The sequence below is a fragment of the Octopus bimaculoides genome, chromosome 23 (assembly GCF_046866305.1).
Source record: "Octopus bimaculoides isolate indiv1 chromosome 23, ASM4686630v1, whole genome shotgun sequence".
In the NCBI taxonomy this organism is placed as follows: domain Eukaryota; kingdom Metazoa; phylum Mollusca; class Cephalopoda; order Octopoda; family Octopodidae; genus Octopus; species Octopus bimaculoides.
Genome location: NC_142950.1, coordinates 24,285,386 through 24,302,885, shown reverse-complemented (window position 1 = coordinate 24,302,885; position 17,500 = coordinate 24,285,386). Strand labels below are relative to the sequence as shown.

The window sequence follows — 17,500 nt, the reverse complement described above, 5'->3', positions numbered from 1 at the left end:
GGCTTATTTCTTAAGCCTAGTACTTATTCTCTCGGCCTATTCTGCTGAACTGCTAAGACACAGAGCTATAAATACACCAACACCAGTTGTCAAGCAGCAATGGTGGGGAGCAAGCACACACACATAGATATATACATATATATGTTTATATATATGATGGGCTTCTTTCAGTTTCCATCTACCAAATCCACTCACAAGGCTTTGGTCAGCCCGAGGCTAAAGTAGAAGTGGGACTGAACCCGGAACCATGTGGTTCACAAGCAAGCTACTTACCACACAGCCACTTCTACGCCTATGTATATATATATATATATATCATCATCATCATCATTGTCTAACATCCACTTTTCATGGTGACATCAGTTGGACAGTTTGACATGGAGCTGTCCAGACTCCACTTGTCTGCTGTGGTATGGTGTCTATGGGTGGATGCCCTTCCTTACACCAATCACTTAACATAATGTGCTTGGTGCATTTTACGTGTCACTGGCACATGTGCATTTATGCAGCAACAACACGAGTGCATTTATACAGCAACGGCGCAGGTGTTTTTCATGTGATACTGACACCTGAAAGGAGAAGATTGAATGTGTGCCAGACAATTATTTTTACTTTACGTATATTCTTTTAATTGTTTCAGTCATTTGACTGTGGCCATGCTGGTGCATCAAATTTAGTTAAACGAATCAACCCCAGGACTTATTCTTTGTAAGCCTAGTACTTATTCTATTGGTTCTTTTGCCGAACCGCTAAGTTATAGAGACGTAAATATACCAACATCGGTTGTCAAGCCACAGTGGAAGGACAAACATAGACACACATATATCATCATCTTCATCATCATCATCGTTTAACGTCCGCTTTCCATGCTAGCATGGGTTGGACGATTTGACTGAGGACTGGCGAACCAGATGGCTACACCAGGCTCCAATCTAATCAGGCAGAGTTTCTACAGCTGGATGCCCTTCCTATACATATATATGTATATCTCAGACCATCTTTGGTCATGACTGACCAGGGGATTGCACATAGAAAGTTACCTTCCCAGGCACAAGTCTGGGCAAGGTTGTTTATGGAAGACCAGCAATCATCCATGCATACCGGCCTCCCCTCTCCACGCCACCAGTGTTATCCAAGGGAAAGGCAAAGGTCGATACAGCTTGGCACCAGTGACGTAGCAACTCATTTCTACAGCTGAGTGAACTGGAGCAATGGGAAATAAAGTGTCTTGCTCAAGAACACAACACGCAGCCCGGTCTGGGATTCGAATGCACAACCTCATGATCGTAAGCTGGATGCTCTAACCACTGAGCCATGCGCCTTCACACACATATATATATGATGGGCTTCATTCAGTTTCCGCCTACCAAATCCACTCACAAGGCTTTGGTCGGCCTGAGGCTTTGGTCGGCCTGAGGCTTTGGTCGGCCTGAGGCTTTGGTCGGCCTGAGGCTTTTGTAGAAGACACTTACCCAAATTTCTACACAGTGAGACTGAACCCAGAACCATGTGGTTGGGAAGCAGACCTCTTACCACACAGCCACGCCTTCACCTATATATATATATATATATATATATATATATATATATATATATATATATATATATATATATATATATATATATATATATATATATATATATATATATATATATATATATATATATATATATATATATATATATATATATATATATATATATATATATATATATATATATATATATATATATATATATATATATATATATATATATATATATATATATATATATATATATATATATATATATATATATATATATGGTAAACGGAAGATGGAATATACGAGAATTTATTATTAATCACAACAATCATTTTGACACATCTAGCAACGATCTCTGACTGGTGGAACACTTAACAACTGGTTCAGGAATATCCAGCAGTGCAGATGTGTCACATCGGGTGATAAATAGACACAACTCATTAAAATAACAGTATAGTCCGCCCTTGAGTATAATACGCAGGGGATTTTTAGAGGGCTATACCTCTGAAAAATCTAAATCTTGTGTATAGTACGCACCCCTTCTCTAACTTGAGTCAAGGAGGTCTATATAACATCCTTGGTTTGTACACATATATGGTAACGTCCTTTATTATTATTGTATATATAACATAATGCAAACGTGTAGCTTTTTCGAGGATTTACGGTATATTCATTTTACTGAATGCTTACTCAATCGAAGCCTTCAGTGAAGACACACAGTTGTGAGAAGTTGTGTTGGATATTGCTTCAGCTGCATTCCATAGTCAAAACTCACACGGATTCAAATCTGGTGTGCTAGAGGGCTAGATATCTTTAGGGACAAACATGGGAAATTCCTTCTTCAAAAATTCTTGCACTCTTTTCGAAGAACGGGCTGACATGGAGTCCTGTACAAACATGACTCCACTTGCAACATAATGCTTCCTAATCCAAAGCAACAAAACTTCTAAGATTTTGAGTTATTCTGCTGTATTGATTTTAAGAACTGCTTCAATAAAATGAAGAGGCATCAATTTCCCATCACTTGCAACAGCTCCAAAGAGCATGAAGGAACTTGGGAATGGCTGTATGCTATCACTCGTGAGTTTTGACAGTTTGCAACTTCATGTATCATGAACTTCCTTCCATCCACGAAGATGTGGATGTCTCCACCATGATGTTTCAGATGACTAAGAAGTTTGGGACTTCTTTCAACTCGAATGGCTTTGGAGTGGGTAGTTAGGATGCTACGGTGTCTCCTCATGTATGATTTTCATATGGAGGTCTTGTCTCACAGCCCTAGAAACAGTCATTTTACTGATTCCTCAATCTTGAGCCAACTTCACCATCGATTCTGATGGGTTCAACTCAGTCGATCTTTCAAGTCCTGTTAAGAAGCAAGGTATGTGTTTTCAGTCACTACGAAAACTTCAAATTGGCTACAACTCTAAAAACAGTATATTTGGCATACTTTGTGGCTCTAACAATTTCTCCAGCACTTTTGCCGGCGCTGAATAATTTGGCAGTTACACTTCTACGGTTTAATTCTTTATTAACATTCATAGTTTGTTCAATCTGAAATACAAAATAGTACAAGTGATTATTCAAGTTGATAAATTTAGACTCCAACAAAATCTATAAAATTAGAAAATATACCCGTTTGAAATTTGTCCCAATTTACCTGTTACACCCTATATATATATATATATATATATATACTCTTTTACTTGTTTCAGTCATTTTGACTGTGGCCATGCTGGAGCACCGCCTTTAGTCGAACAAATCGACCCCAGGACTTATTCTTTGGAAGCCTATCGGTCTCTTTTGCCGAACTGCTAAGTTACGGGGACGTAAACACACCACCATCAGTTGTCAAGGGATGGTGGGGAGGACAAACACAGACACACAAACACACATATATATATACGACGGGTTTCTTTCAGTTTCCGTCTACCAAATCCACTCACAAGGCTTTGGTCGGCCCGAGGCTATAGTAGAAGACACTTGCCCAAGGTGCGATGCAGTGGGACTGAACCCGGAACCATGTGGTTGGTAAGCAAGCTACTTACCACACAGCCACTCCTGCACCTATATATATATATAAACTTGCTAAGAGTTTATGTAATGTCTTTTTTCTATATCTGTCAGTAGAGGTCCCTTAGATTTTTGATTTTAGGTGTGTAGTTGAACAATTGAGGACTTCTGAATATCAGAGTGGTGCAATAGTGTTTTTGCTTGTAATTTGAATGGTGGTATATTTGGAAGCCGACAGTATCTACCAGATTGTGCATTAAGATCCTCTCCAAAGCTAAAGTTTGGAACATGCCTCTGTAGGATTTTCTGTACTTATATGATAGTATTTTTCTCAGTTCATTTCACCACCGTTGTCTTTACATTGAGTAAATGTTGGGGAGTGTGTGCTGTTATGTGTAAAAATGTATGTGCATGTGTGTGTGTGTGTATGTGTGTGTATAATATTTCTATTTGTCTTTCTCCTTTCCTTCCCGCTCACCACTCCACACCAAACAACACAACAAATATCGAACACGAAACAAGCAAATATGTTGTTTTTCTAACAAGTTCTCATTCTTTGTGAAGACATCAGTGCTGCAGACAGCATTGCTTGGTTATGTAGTTCATTCATGTTCCCTACTGGGATATCATACTGCTTGCGGTTTACCATTACACCGACGACCAGCAGCAGCAGCAGCAGCTGTCTCGCAACACACACTTGCTATTGCACAATGCACATCTGGGTGTGTGTGTGTGGTGTGTGTGTGTGTGTGTGCGTTTGTGTGGATGTGTATAGCAAGAATTTCTCTTTCAAACATGATAAACACATGCTTCACTTTTAATTTAATATTTTTTAAAATTAACGACATTTCTGACTCCTTTTATTAATCCTTCATATTTAATTGGCAACAATAACATCTCTAATTCCTTTAATATTTCAATATCTTCTTTCTCAGCTTTATCTTGTGAAGATATTGGGGATGGTATGTATATATGTGTGTATGTATGTATGTACACACACACATACATACAGATATATGTATATATACGTATATACATACACACATATGTGGAGATATATGTGTGTGTGTGTGGATGAGCTAAGGTCCTTTGATGACCCTAAGTTGTTAATATGCCCATGTGTGTAAGTATAATAAACACTTATGTAACTTTACAGCTGATTAAAACATAAAAGTACTTTTATATATATTCTACTTGTTTCACAAAATTTCTCTATGCACACACACTTATACATACATACATACATACATACATACATATACATATATATATATATATGTATGTATGCACGCACGCCACAACTGGCGTGCAAGAGAGACGATTGCGCTGGTATGGACATGTGGTGAGAATGGAGGAGGATAGCTGCGTGAAAAAGTGCCACACCCTAACAGTTGAGGGAACCCGTGGAAGAGGTAGGCCCAGGAAGACCTGGGCTGAGGTGGTGAGGCAAGACCTTCGTACATTGGGCCTCACCGAGGCGATGACTACGGACCGAGACCTTTGGAAATGGGCTGTGCGTGAGAAGACCCGGCAAGCCAAGTAAGATCGTTGCCAGTGCCCCTGGACTGGTTCTTGTGCGGGTGGCACATGAGATGCACCATTTTGAGCGTGGCCGTTGCCAGTACCGCCTGACTGGCTCCTGTAGGATTTTCGAGCGAGATCGTTGCCAGTGCCCCTGGACTGGCTTGTGCGGGTGGCACATAAAAGACACCATTTCGAGCGTGGCCGTTTTCGTGCGGGTGACACGTAAAAGCACCCACTACACTCTCTGAGTGGTTGGCGTTAGGAAGGGCATCCAGCTGTAGAAACTCTGCCAAATCAGACTGGAGCCTGGTGTTGCCATCCGGTTTCACCAGTCCTCAGTCAAATCGTCCAACCCATGCTAGCATGGAAAGCGGACGTTAAACGATGATGATGATGATGATGATGTATGCTTTATTATTTTAATATTTTAATATTTATTTACTTGAGTATGTGTAAACGCACATAACATGCACAATTGTATATATGTATATTAGTATGTGTGTGTGTTGGGAAATAGACGGGTGGATGGTTGGTTAGGTAGATAGATTTATGGATATATGGTTGAATGGAGATATTGATGGATGGCTGTTCAGAGAGGCAGATGATGGATGCAGGATCGATTGGAAAAAGGTGGGAGGACCGAAGAAATGGATAGCCAACCACATTTACACACGCACACGGTCATTGGTTGGTATGTATGTATATATACATATGTGTATATATACAATGAGATACGCTCGTATGTATGTATATATGTATGCATGCATGCATGTATGTATGTATGTACGTATGTATGTATCATTTCTTTCTTTTTCTTACTTCCTTTTTTCCCTCTTTCTTTCTTCTATTTTCGCTGTTTGTATATTCTTCGGTTTGGGATTTGTATTTTAATGTGGTTTTGTATTATATATGTAGCATATACATACATGTTTTATACGTAATTATTACCTCTGTCAGTCTGTCTGTCTGAATGTTAGTACGTGTAGCCTGTATGTATGTATATATGTATGCATGTATATATGTTTGTGCGTGCCTGTATGTATAATATTTATTGCAATCCAAAGCTTCCCAAACTGTTCCTATCCATGTTCCTCTATCCAAAGATCACCAATACAAAACTCCGAGTTGTAATTTCTGAAACTTCAACTTTCAGTAAATTATGTAACTCCGCTTTCATTTCTGAATAGTACTTCCTCTTACTCGTCTTTACATCTCAACATGTATTTATCTAGATATCGAAATCTATAGAGGTATGTGGGCTATCTATCGTGTATGTGCGTGTGTATGTGTGCGCGTGTACGTACATGAAACGAAATTGATATGATGTTGGTGGTGCTGGCGGAGAAGTGTTGTATTTGGTGTCAAGCACAGTATGAAAGATGTTAGAGGCATTGATTGGTCGATAGAGTGGTGGCAGCTGTCTGTGGCAATTGATGTTAGAAATATGGATAACAGAAATATCAGCAGAGATAAAGAAATATGAATAAATAACGACGACCACAGCAGCAACGACTGGCTCAGTGGCCGCATAAGTAGTAGTAGTAGTAGTAGTAGTAGCAGTAGTAGTAGCAGTAGTAGTAGTAATAGTGGCTGTAGCAGCAGTGGGATGTGTGTGACTGTAGCAGGAGTAGTTGTAGTGACTAGAGAGAGAGAATGTGTGTGTGTATGTGTATACACACAAACACATACACACACATATATATATATGAGTGTATGTGTATATATGTGTGTGTGTGAGACTAGCAGTAGTAGTAAGGAAAGGGTGAGGTGGAGTGGGGTGGAGTGTAACAACAACAGCAGCAGAAGCAGTAGCAGTAGGGGGCGTGGGTGACTGTAGCAGAAGTACGAGTAGAACTAGATCTAGGCCGGTGTAATAGTTTCAAACATGCCTCGTGAAAGTTCATCTGGATTAAGTGTGTCACCGTTTGGTTTTGTTTGTGTATTATGTGCCTATATGTGTGTGTGTGTGTGTGTGTATATATATGTATATGCGTATAATATATAAACATACACATATCTGTACATAGATACATGCATATGATGTGTGTGCGTATATGTATGTACATGTGTGTTTATGTATGTATATGTATGCATATATGTATGTATATCATCATCATCTTTTAAAGTCTATTTTCCATGCTAGCATGGGTTGGACAGTTTGATACAATCTAACGGGTCCAAGGACTGCATTGACTTCCAATTTTAACACACACACACACACACACACACACACACACACACACACACACACACGCATGCATTTATATAATGATCTTTTTACATTATACACATAAAAAATGCTGAAAGAAGGAAAAGAAAGTGCACACAGGTACTAATTGTGTGTGTGTGTGCGTACTAAAGTTGGTTCTCTTCTGTTTTTCCCTCCTTGTCTTGTGCCATTTAAACATTAAACTCAATCAATCTCCTTTGACCATGAGGTCCTGTAATGTCAATTATTGCCTCTTAATATTCTTTTCTACTCTAAGCACAAGGCCCAACATTTTTGGGGAGGGGGCCAGTCGATTAGATGGACCCTAGTATGCAACTGGTACTTAATTTATCGACCCTGAAAGGATAAAAGGCAAAGTCGACCTCGGCAGAATTTGAACTCAGATCATAAAGACAGATAAAATACCACTAAGCATTTCGCCCAGCATGCTAACATCTCTGCCAGCTCGCTGCCTTATTGTCCCTTAATATTAATAAATGTTTCTTTTAGTGTACCTGGCAACAGCAACTTGTCAACAAAAATAATCTTCATACCCCTTGCTACTCAACTGTGATGTCGTGAAGGTGTGTGGTGCAGTGTTTGGTACAATCATCAGGGTGTGGGCTCCTTGTTTCCTTCAGCAAGGTACTTTATTTCCTCCACTCCATTCAATTGAAAAAGAGTACCAGTAGCTCCTGCGGGTTTAGTCACACTATGTAGTAGTGTCTTGTTGAATAGGAAGCTATGTACTGGCAGTTACCTAAAATACTTGGAAACCCAGATAAACTGTGGCCTCCTGAATTTCTATTTAGGATCAAGATTGATTCTATGGGAGGAAGTTGAACACCAGGAAACCTAAACATGTTGAACAAGAAATACAGTGGAATTAGAGCAGAAATATATTTCCTCTAACAACATTGAATTTCATGAAATGTTTCAGAAATATCATCATCATCATCATCGTCATTTAACGTCCATTCTCCATGCTGGCATGGGTTGGACGGTTTGACAGGAGCTGGCCAGCTGAATAACTGCCCAAGTTCCATTTGTCTGTTTTGGCATGGTTTCTACAGCTGGATGCCCTTCCTTAGTGCCCACCACTTTACAGAGAGTTCTGGGTACCTTTTATGTGGCACTGGTTTCATTTCCTTCAGGTCTTCACATGTCTTCAGTAAGTCACAGCCCATGTGTCACTGCCATGTAGAATAGCTGCATATTTTTTAATACATTTTTAAAAATCAATTTATGAATTTGTCAATACATTTTACAGTTTTCCTATTGAAGTCAATGATGGTTGGGACAGAATATTCAAATATTTTATTCACACATAACACTGTACAGCTGTGTGTACACACACACACACACACACACACACACACACACACACACACACACACACACACACACACACACACACACACACACACACACACACACACACACACACACACACACACACACACACACACACACACACACACACACACACACACACACACACAGCTATTAAAACTGTGATTTTACTTTGACATTGCTTTGAATTTTATATTACTATTGAATACTTTTTCTTATGTGTCTGTATATAGGCACATACACACACGTGTATGTGCATATATACACATATATATATACACATACACATACACATATCTCATCATCATCATTTAGCTTCTGTTTTCCATGCTGGCATGGGTTAGATGGTTCAACTGAAACTGGTAAGCTGGAGAGCTGCACCAGGTTCCAGTCTGATTTTGTCTTGGTTTCTACAGGTGGATGCCCTTCTTAATGCCATCCACTCTAAGAGCATAATAGGTGCCTTTTAATGTCACTGGCACAGGTGCCTTTCACGTGTCACTGACACTGTCCACAACTACAATTTCACTTGACCTCACGAGTCTTTTCAAACACACCAAACTGCCAAAGATCTTGATCATTTATAATCACCTCTGTGAGACCCAATAATCAAAGATCATGCTTCACCACCTTGTCCCATGTCTTCCTGGGTCTATCTCTTTCACAGGTTCCCTCCACAGTTAAGGATTGACACCTCTTTATGCAGCTTTCCTTGTTTATACATATCACATGACCATACCAGTGCAGTCTTCTCTCTTGCTCACCACATCTGATGCCTCTTATGCCCAAGTTTTCCCTCAAGGCACTTACACTCTGTTGTACATGCACAGACATTGCATATCCAGTGAAGAATACAAGCTTCGTTTTTTTCAAGCCTTCACATGTCCTCTGCAGTCACAAGCCATGTTTGACTGCTGTGTAGCATGGCTGTTTGCACCCAGGCATCATGCAATCAGCCTTTCACTCTGGTAGAAGCTCTCTGAACTTTGTCCAGCCTATTCTTATTCTAGCAACTACACTCTCGGAACATCCACCTCCACTGCTGACTTGGTCACACAGATAATGGAAGCTATCAGCTACTTCTAAGTATCCCCCTGCCATTTGATACATATATACATATATATGTATATATATATATATATATGGCAAATGAAAAACAGAAGATGGAATATACAAGAATTAATTAATCACAACAATTGTTTCAACACATCTAGCATTGATCCCTCACTGGTGGGAAACTCAACAACTGGTTTGGGAGCATCCAACAGTGCAGATGTTTCTCGTTGGGTGATAAATAGACACAACTTGTTGAAATGATAGTTCCGCAATGTAACTTCTCATATATATAGGTGTCACATTGGGCAAGTGTCTTCTACTACAGCCTCAGGCTGACCAAAGCCTTGTGAGTGGATCAGGTAAACAGAAGTTGAAAGAAGCCTGTCGTATATGTGTAGGTATGTATTTGTGAGTGTGTGTCTTTGTGCCTGTGTTTGTCCTCCCACTATCACCTGACAACCGATGTTGAAGTGTTTATGTCCCCGTAACTTAACATTTCAGCAAAAGAGACCGATAGAATAAGTACTAGGCTTACAAAGAATAAGTCCTGGGGTCGATTTCTTTGACTAAAACCCAGCATGGCTGCATCCTAATGACTGAAACAAGTAAGAGAATGAAAGAATATATATATATATATACTCTTTTACTCTTTTATTTGTTTCAGTTATTTGACTGCGGCCATGCTGGAGCACCACCTTTAGTCGAGCAAATCGACCCCGGGACTTATTCTTTGTAAGCCTAGTACTTATTCTATCGGTCTGTTTGGCCAAACCACTAAGTTACGGGGACATAAACACACCAGCATCGGTTGTCAAGCAATGCTTGGGGGACAAACACAGACACTCACACAAATATATATATATACATATATACGACAGGCTTCTTTCAGTTTCCGTCTACCAAATCCACTCACAAGGCTTTGGTCGGCCCGAGGCTATAGTAGAAGACACTTGCCCAAGATGCCATGCAGTGGGACTCAACCCGGAACCATGTGGTTGGTAAGCAAGCTACTTACTACACAGCCATGATCATCATCCTAATGTCTCCTTTTCCTTGCTGGTATGTGCTAAGCAGGACTTTTATGTGCAATGCTTCATGGCTAGATGCCTTACCTGATGCCAGCCCATTTAGTTTGACACACAGAGTTATGAGCCTATTCTAGAAACTATGGAGCACATGGTATAAGATACAAAAATGGAATTCAAATACACATACACATATAATACATTTATGTTGTATATACCAATACAAGTAGTATGTAGTGACTGCAGCCACAGTTAAGGATCATACTGTACATGCCATTGATATATTTACATACCTTAGCAGAACTCTATCAAAAATTCTCCAAATATCAATGAAATAAAAATCTGAGCTACTAACACCAAAATTGTCTTTACTCTCTAAACAAAGCTGAAATTCTGCTGAGCTTTTGTTGTTCTGGCAATGACATTGTTTGTCGGTGACAAGTGAACTGTTTTTAGTTCAAGAAGCTGACAAGAAGCTTGATAATTTACTTAAACTACCAATAGAAAATGTTGCAGCGCATATGTCTTGGGGACTAGGTTCCAGGAACTGAGGTCCTTCATCATGTGGCACTGCCCCACATTCACATATACCTCTATGGATTACAGCTGTACAGGTCTGGACATATTCCCAGGGTGGCTTGCTTGGATGACTTCCAGAAGGAGAATAGTCAGAGGGTAGCCCCGACTTTACAAGGATACATTGCAGGTCTCCCTAAAATATTTCAGTATTAGGAGAAGAAGCTGACTTCTGAGGGATCTACTTGCTGCCATCTCATAAGGAAAGGTTGCTATAGTGAGGAAATAGAGAGGGAGCTGAGAAGGTTCGGACCCTTCAACACATTGGCAAAAATAGACTTGTTATCTCTTACCAAACACATATATGATATAAGTAATGTAAATGGAGGTGCAATGGCCCAGTGGTTAGGGCAGCGAACTCACGGTCATAGGATCGCGGTTTCGATTCCCAGACTGGGCGTTGTGAGTGTTTATTGAGCGAAAACACCTAAAGTTCCACAAGGCTCCGGCAGGGGATGGTGGCAAACCCTGCTGTACTCTTCCACCACAACTTTCTCTCGATCTTTCTTCCTGTTTCTGTTGTGCCTGTAATTCAAAGGGGTCAGCCTTGTCACACACTGTGTCACACTGAATATCCCCGAGAACTACGTTAAGGGTACACGTGTCTGTGGAGTGCTCAGCCACTTGCACGTTAATTTCACGAGCATGCTGTTCCGTTGATCGGATCAACTGGAACCCTCGTCGTCGGAAGCGACGGAGTGCCAACACATAAGTAATGTCATGTTGACATTACTGGTGGCTGTTATGTAATGTCATGCTGACATTCCCAACATATCCATAAGTAGGGTCAGGATCATCTTGAATGACTGAGTCTTTGAATTTTAATTTATTGCAGCATGTAGTTGTAATATGAAAGGGACAGGGTGGGGTGTACAGTTTAAGGGATTCTCATAGCTTTCAGTGCCAAATTTTGGTGCTACTCCCAGTAAAAGTTCCCTGATACCATGTATCAGGCCCTTCTTCACCCTACATGATGAAATCTTAAATCTAACAACTTATACAGTAAGACAAAGATATACAGAGAGAGGGGGGATGGGTGACGGGGAGGGGAGAGGGGTGATGGGGGGGTGGGGGTGGGTGGGGGGGTGAGGAGGGGAGAGCGGAAGGAAGGGGAGAGGGTTGGGAGGGGAGTGGGGAGGGTGATGAGGGAGAAAGGGGGAAGGAGAGGGGAGAGAGAGGGGGGAGAGAGAGAGGGGGGAGAGAGAGAGGGGGGAGAGAGATAGATAGAGAGAGAGAGGGAGAGAGAGAGAGAGAGGGAGAGAGACAGACAGACACAGGCAGAGAGAGAGAGAGAGAGATGGAGAGAGGCAGACAGACACAGGCAGAGAGAGAGAGAGAGAGAAAGAGAGAGAGAGAGAGAGAGAAAGAGAGAGAGAGAGAGAGAAAGAGAGAGAGAGAGGGTGACAGACAGAGTAGTCTGTAAGGCATCCTTGGATAAGATGCAGCTCAAGATGACCTTGACTTTAACGTTCCACAACTAGTAGAGTTAATCTGGAGTTTTGAAGCAGAGAAATCTTGCTGATTGTTGTCTCTTGTTGGTTGGAGGATTATTTCTTCTGTGAATGTTGGAGGCAATCAATCTATAGACTCTGTGACATTCCCAAGAAAATATGACCTTCTAACCATTTGGTATTGGAAAGATTGATGCCAACCATAAGAGAAACATTACTGTGGCGATCTAGTTTTATGAATACTTATAGTTTTTGTGAAGCTCTCCTCAAATGTTGTGCCATGTTTTTAACCGTGTGATGGACAATCTGTTGTCCCTCATTATATAAAGTTGCTTTATTAAGTGTGTCACCAATGGACATAGCAACTCTACTAGGACTTTACTGTAGAGATAAATGTGAATGCAGGGCAGTACCACATGATTAAGAATCTCAGTTTCTGGGACCTTAATCCTAAAAACATATGTGCTGCAACATTTTGTGTAGTCAGCTCAGGCAAAATCTGTCAAGCATCTTGTTAGGGTGGCTAAAAAACAGTCTGTCACTGGCAAACAGGGTAGTTGGCAGAACAACAGCTCAGCAAACTTTCAATTTTGTTTGGAGGATAAAGACAATGTTGGTGTTTGTAGTTCAGAAATCCAAGGAAACCCAGGAAGATATGAAAGACTCAGGAAGACATGGAAGACCCAGGAAGACATGGGAGACCCAGGAAGACATGGGAGACCCAGGAAGACATGAGAGACTCAGCAAGGTATGGAAGACCCAGAAAGACATGGGAGACCCAAGAAGACATGGGATGAAGTACTGAAGATGACCTCAGGATACTGAACCTTTCAGACGAGATGCCAAAGGACCAAGATGCCTGGTGCTTTGCCATACTCAAGAAGACCCGTTCTCTACAGCAGAAGTGTTAAGACTGATCTTCCTGGTGGTGTAAAGGACCACGTAAAAGCGCCCGTGCGGTGTCATGTAAATGCATCTGTGTGGTTCCACATAAAAGTGCCAGTGCCGTGCCATGCAAAACCAACTGTGCAGTGCCACATAAAAGCACCCAGCACACTCTGTAAAGCGGCTGGTGTTAGAGAGGGCATCCAGCTTTGGAAACCATGCCAGACCAGACTGGAGTCTGGTCCCCAGCTTGCCAGCTCTGGTCACACTGACCAACCCATGCCAGCGTGTACATTAAAGGATGATGATGATGATAGCTCAAATTTTTATTTCATTGATAGAGTTCTGCCAAAGTATGTAAATATATCAATGGCCTGTACAGTATGATCCTTAACTGCAGCTGCAGTCACTACATACTATTTGTATTGGTGTATACAACATAAATGTATTCTTTATGTATGTGTATTTGAATTCCATTTTTGTATATAATACCATCTGCAGCATGGTTTCTAGAATAGGTTCATCATAACCCTGTGGGCCACAAGAGACAACTAAAATATTGTAACCAAAATATGTCAGTTTAGACGCTGACATATTTTGGTTACACTATTTTCACATCTGACATGTTTGTTCATAAATGTCTGTCCCTTTGTTCTTAGACATGACGCTTGATGGTAAGGATTCTTAGGGAAGAAATGCTACACACATCACCCATTTGTTGAACACTTGTTGGCCACCCTTAGTTTATTATAAGTGGGTGGCTGGGTGCCTTTCTGTCAGTGTGAATAACTTTGTGTCAGCATATCATGTAGTCAAATTAACTACTGTAAAATCATCTATGTAAGAGATCATACACACATTTTATGTATATATATATATATATATATATATATATATATATATATATATATATATATATATATAAAATTTAATTTATATAAGAGCATTACTATACAATAATGCCTCACGCTTAGAGGGACTTCATAAGTCAGAACTACCAAAATAAGCACATTTTTACCGATCGTGAGGGAATGCAACATTCAAAGCTACCCTCCTAAAAACTTTTAACTTAATGGCAAACCACTGGTTTCATAATTAATACAGCAAAACTATGCAGTAAGCTGCATCTTTTATTCATCAGTGCACATATGGTCAAGACACATAAGGAATAAACAAAAATCAACATATCCTGATAAATTCTTATAAAGATTTTATCCTTATATTATATATATATATATATATATATATATATATATATATATATATATATATATATATATATATAGTTTTAGGGAAAAGAACCAAGGTTCATGAACTCATCGATGAAAATCCACTGTCTTAATTTTAATTTTTAATAAATTGATTTTAATTGAGTTTTTATCTGTAATTTTGAATTTTATCCCTATTATTATTATTATTATTATTATTATTATTATTATTATTATTATTATATATATATATATATATATATATATAATACAAAGAATATATATACATGTATACACACATATATGTACATACTTACATCTACATGTGTATATACATGCATATCAGGGTACAGGACGTTAGAACAATAAACTACAGACAACGGAACGAACACATAGGAAAACGGAAAGCCACTTGGAATATCCCTTCATCAGCTGTCTCTATTCTATCTAGACGTTTCGAAGACAAGACAGAACGTACTCTAGAATAGTCTCTTAATTAAGGGACCAGCAAACATTTGCTTCACCATATACCGAAGTTCAGAAATAGCAGCTAAATTGATAAACCTTTACCCTTTTAATTTGTAATAATTATATATATATATATATATATATATATATATATATATATATATATACATACATACATACATACACACTACCACCCACACACTGACTATTTACGTACTACTCTCCTGCCTTCAGAAACCACTTTCTCTATCTCTTTCTACTTCTGGTACCTCAGGCATGGAACCACACACTTGCTTTTCTCAAACTATTCTTTTCCTTCTCTCTGGACCTCTCCTCTCTTTCTGACGAAGAGTCATGCTCAAACCTCCCCTCCCCCCACCAAACTTTTTTCTATCTTAAACTGAACGTCAACCTAATACATTCACCGTGCGTGTCATTTTGACTTTTGTTATTTGTGTCCTTTATTTATTTATTTTTTAAAATTTCTGTTTGCCTATGTGTATCTATTTAGAAGGTTGTTCATGGTCGGTTAGAGAGTGACCATTGTTTTCACACCTATGAGGCACTTAGCTGTAAAGGCAACTCATCAGATTCAAGTGAATGGAGTGAAGAGTAAACAAGAGAGTGATACATCAGGGAAATTTCACTGGAAGTAGCACCAAAATTTGGCACAGAATGCTATAAAAATCCCTAAAACTGCACCCCCTTTTTGTCCCTTTCAAATTGTAACTAGATGCTGCAATAAAATAAGTCTGACAAGTTGCCTATACAGCTAAGCACCTTATAGATGTGAAATGAATGGTCACTCTCTGACCAGCCATAACAAACAACCTTCTAAATATTACTACCCTAGTGTTTTAGAGTGTGTGTCTTTCTCAGATATATGAACTACTGGCCAATATATGTATGCATATATATATATATATATATATATATATATATATATATATATATATATAGGGCAAAACGAATAATGCCTCAGACTGGAATGAACACGACACAATGAAGTAGAGAAATTTGAAAAGACAACACGAAAGTGGTTATTTCTCAAAATACAATGTTTATATACCAAAAAGATTTTATAACATTTTTATAACATTTTTCTTACATTTTTCTGACATAATTTAAATATATACTTTAACCATGTAACACAAGCCTTCTGTAGTTTTTTCACTCTTATTATCTTTTATACATCCAACCACGTGCTTTCACATACCAACTTTCTCACACACATATATATATATATATATATATATATATATACTCTTTTACTTGTTTCAGTCATTTGACTGCGGCCATGCTGGAGCACCGCCTTTAGTCGAGAAAATCGACCCCAGGACTTATTCTTTGTAAGCCTAGTACTTACTCTATCGGTCTCTTTTTGCCGAACCGCTAAGTTACGGGGACATAAACACACCAGCATCGGTTGTCAAGCGATGGTGGGGAGACAAACACAGACACACAAACACACATATATATATATATATATATATATACGATGGGCTTCTTTCAGTTTCCGTCTACCAAATCCACTCACAAGGCTTTGGTCTGCCCGAGGCTATAGTAGAAGACACTTGCCCAAGGTGCCATGCAGTGGGACTGAACCCGGAACCATGTGGTTGGTAAGCAAGCTACTTACCACACAGCCACTCCTACATATATATATATGTAAGGAGAGAGAGAGATAGAGAGAGAGCAAAGCCCCATTGTGGATGAAATAAGAATGTAAATGCCATCTTTCTATGCTTTTGATGTAGTGAGGTCTCCTGATGAATTATTTCACAGTTTGTTGACCAGAGAAGAGGTACCTGGATTCCTACTTTAATTAACAGTACAGCGCATTCAGCTGCAATATATAGAAAGCCGTTAAAAATTAGGCAAGCACTGTGATGGATTCATATAAATAGAAATTGTTTAATGTGCATAACTAACACATCATTGAATTTACACATTACTAGCTTATCTGAAACGTGCATAAGCAAATTATGGATTATAAATTATGAATTAAAAATAGGTAATTCTTCATTTTTCATTGTGTTCGATACTATATTCTCAAATCTTCAGAAGCAAACTTTGGATTTACTAATCACACAGGAGTACAAGTGTAATAGTATGGACTACACACTTTACGGCGATTTAGCTGAGTTGTGTTACTACAGAGTGGTTAAAAAAGTATTTGTATGTATATATGTAAGTAATAATTTCT

The 17,500-nt window shown here is 39.2% G+C and overlaps 1 protein-coding gene and 1 pseudogene across 2 annotated transcripts in view; one reads left to right on the top strand and one right to left on the bottom strand.

Annotated features, from left to right (window-relative positions):
• The window catches only part of LOC106875436 (uncharacterized), a 53,393-nt gene that overhangs the window by 15,543 nt on the left and 20,350 nt on the right, over positions 1-17,500 (top strand). Inside the window, exon 1 of one of the 2 annotated variants that reach the window (XM_089340654.1) lies at positions 5,615-5,754. The exons of the other annotated variant lie outside the window; for it this stretch is intronic. The gene's annotated coding sequence lies outside the window, so the exon portion shown is untranslated. Of the gene's footprint in view, positions 1-5,614; positions 5,755-17,500 lie in introns of those variants that run through there. 2 annotated transcript variants of the gene reach the window in all.
• On the bottom strand, positions 2,186-2,899 carry LOC149131330 (uncharacterized; annotated as a pseudogene).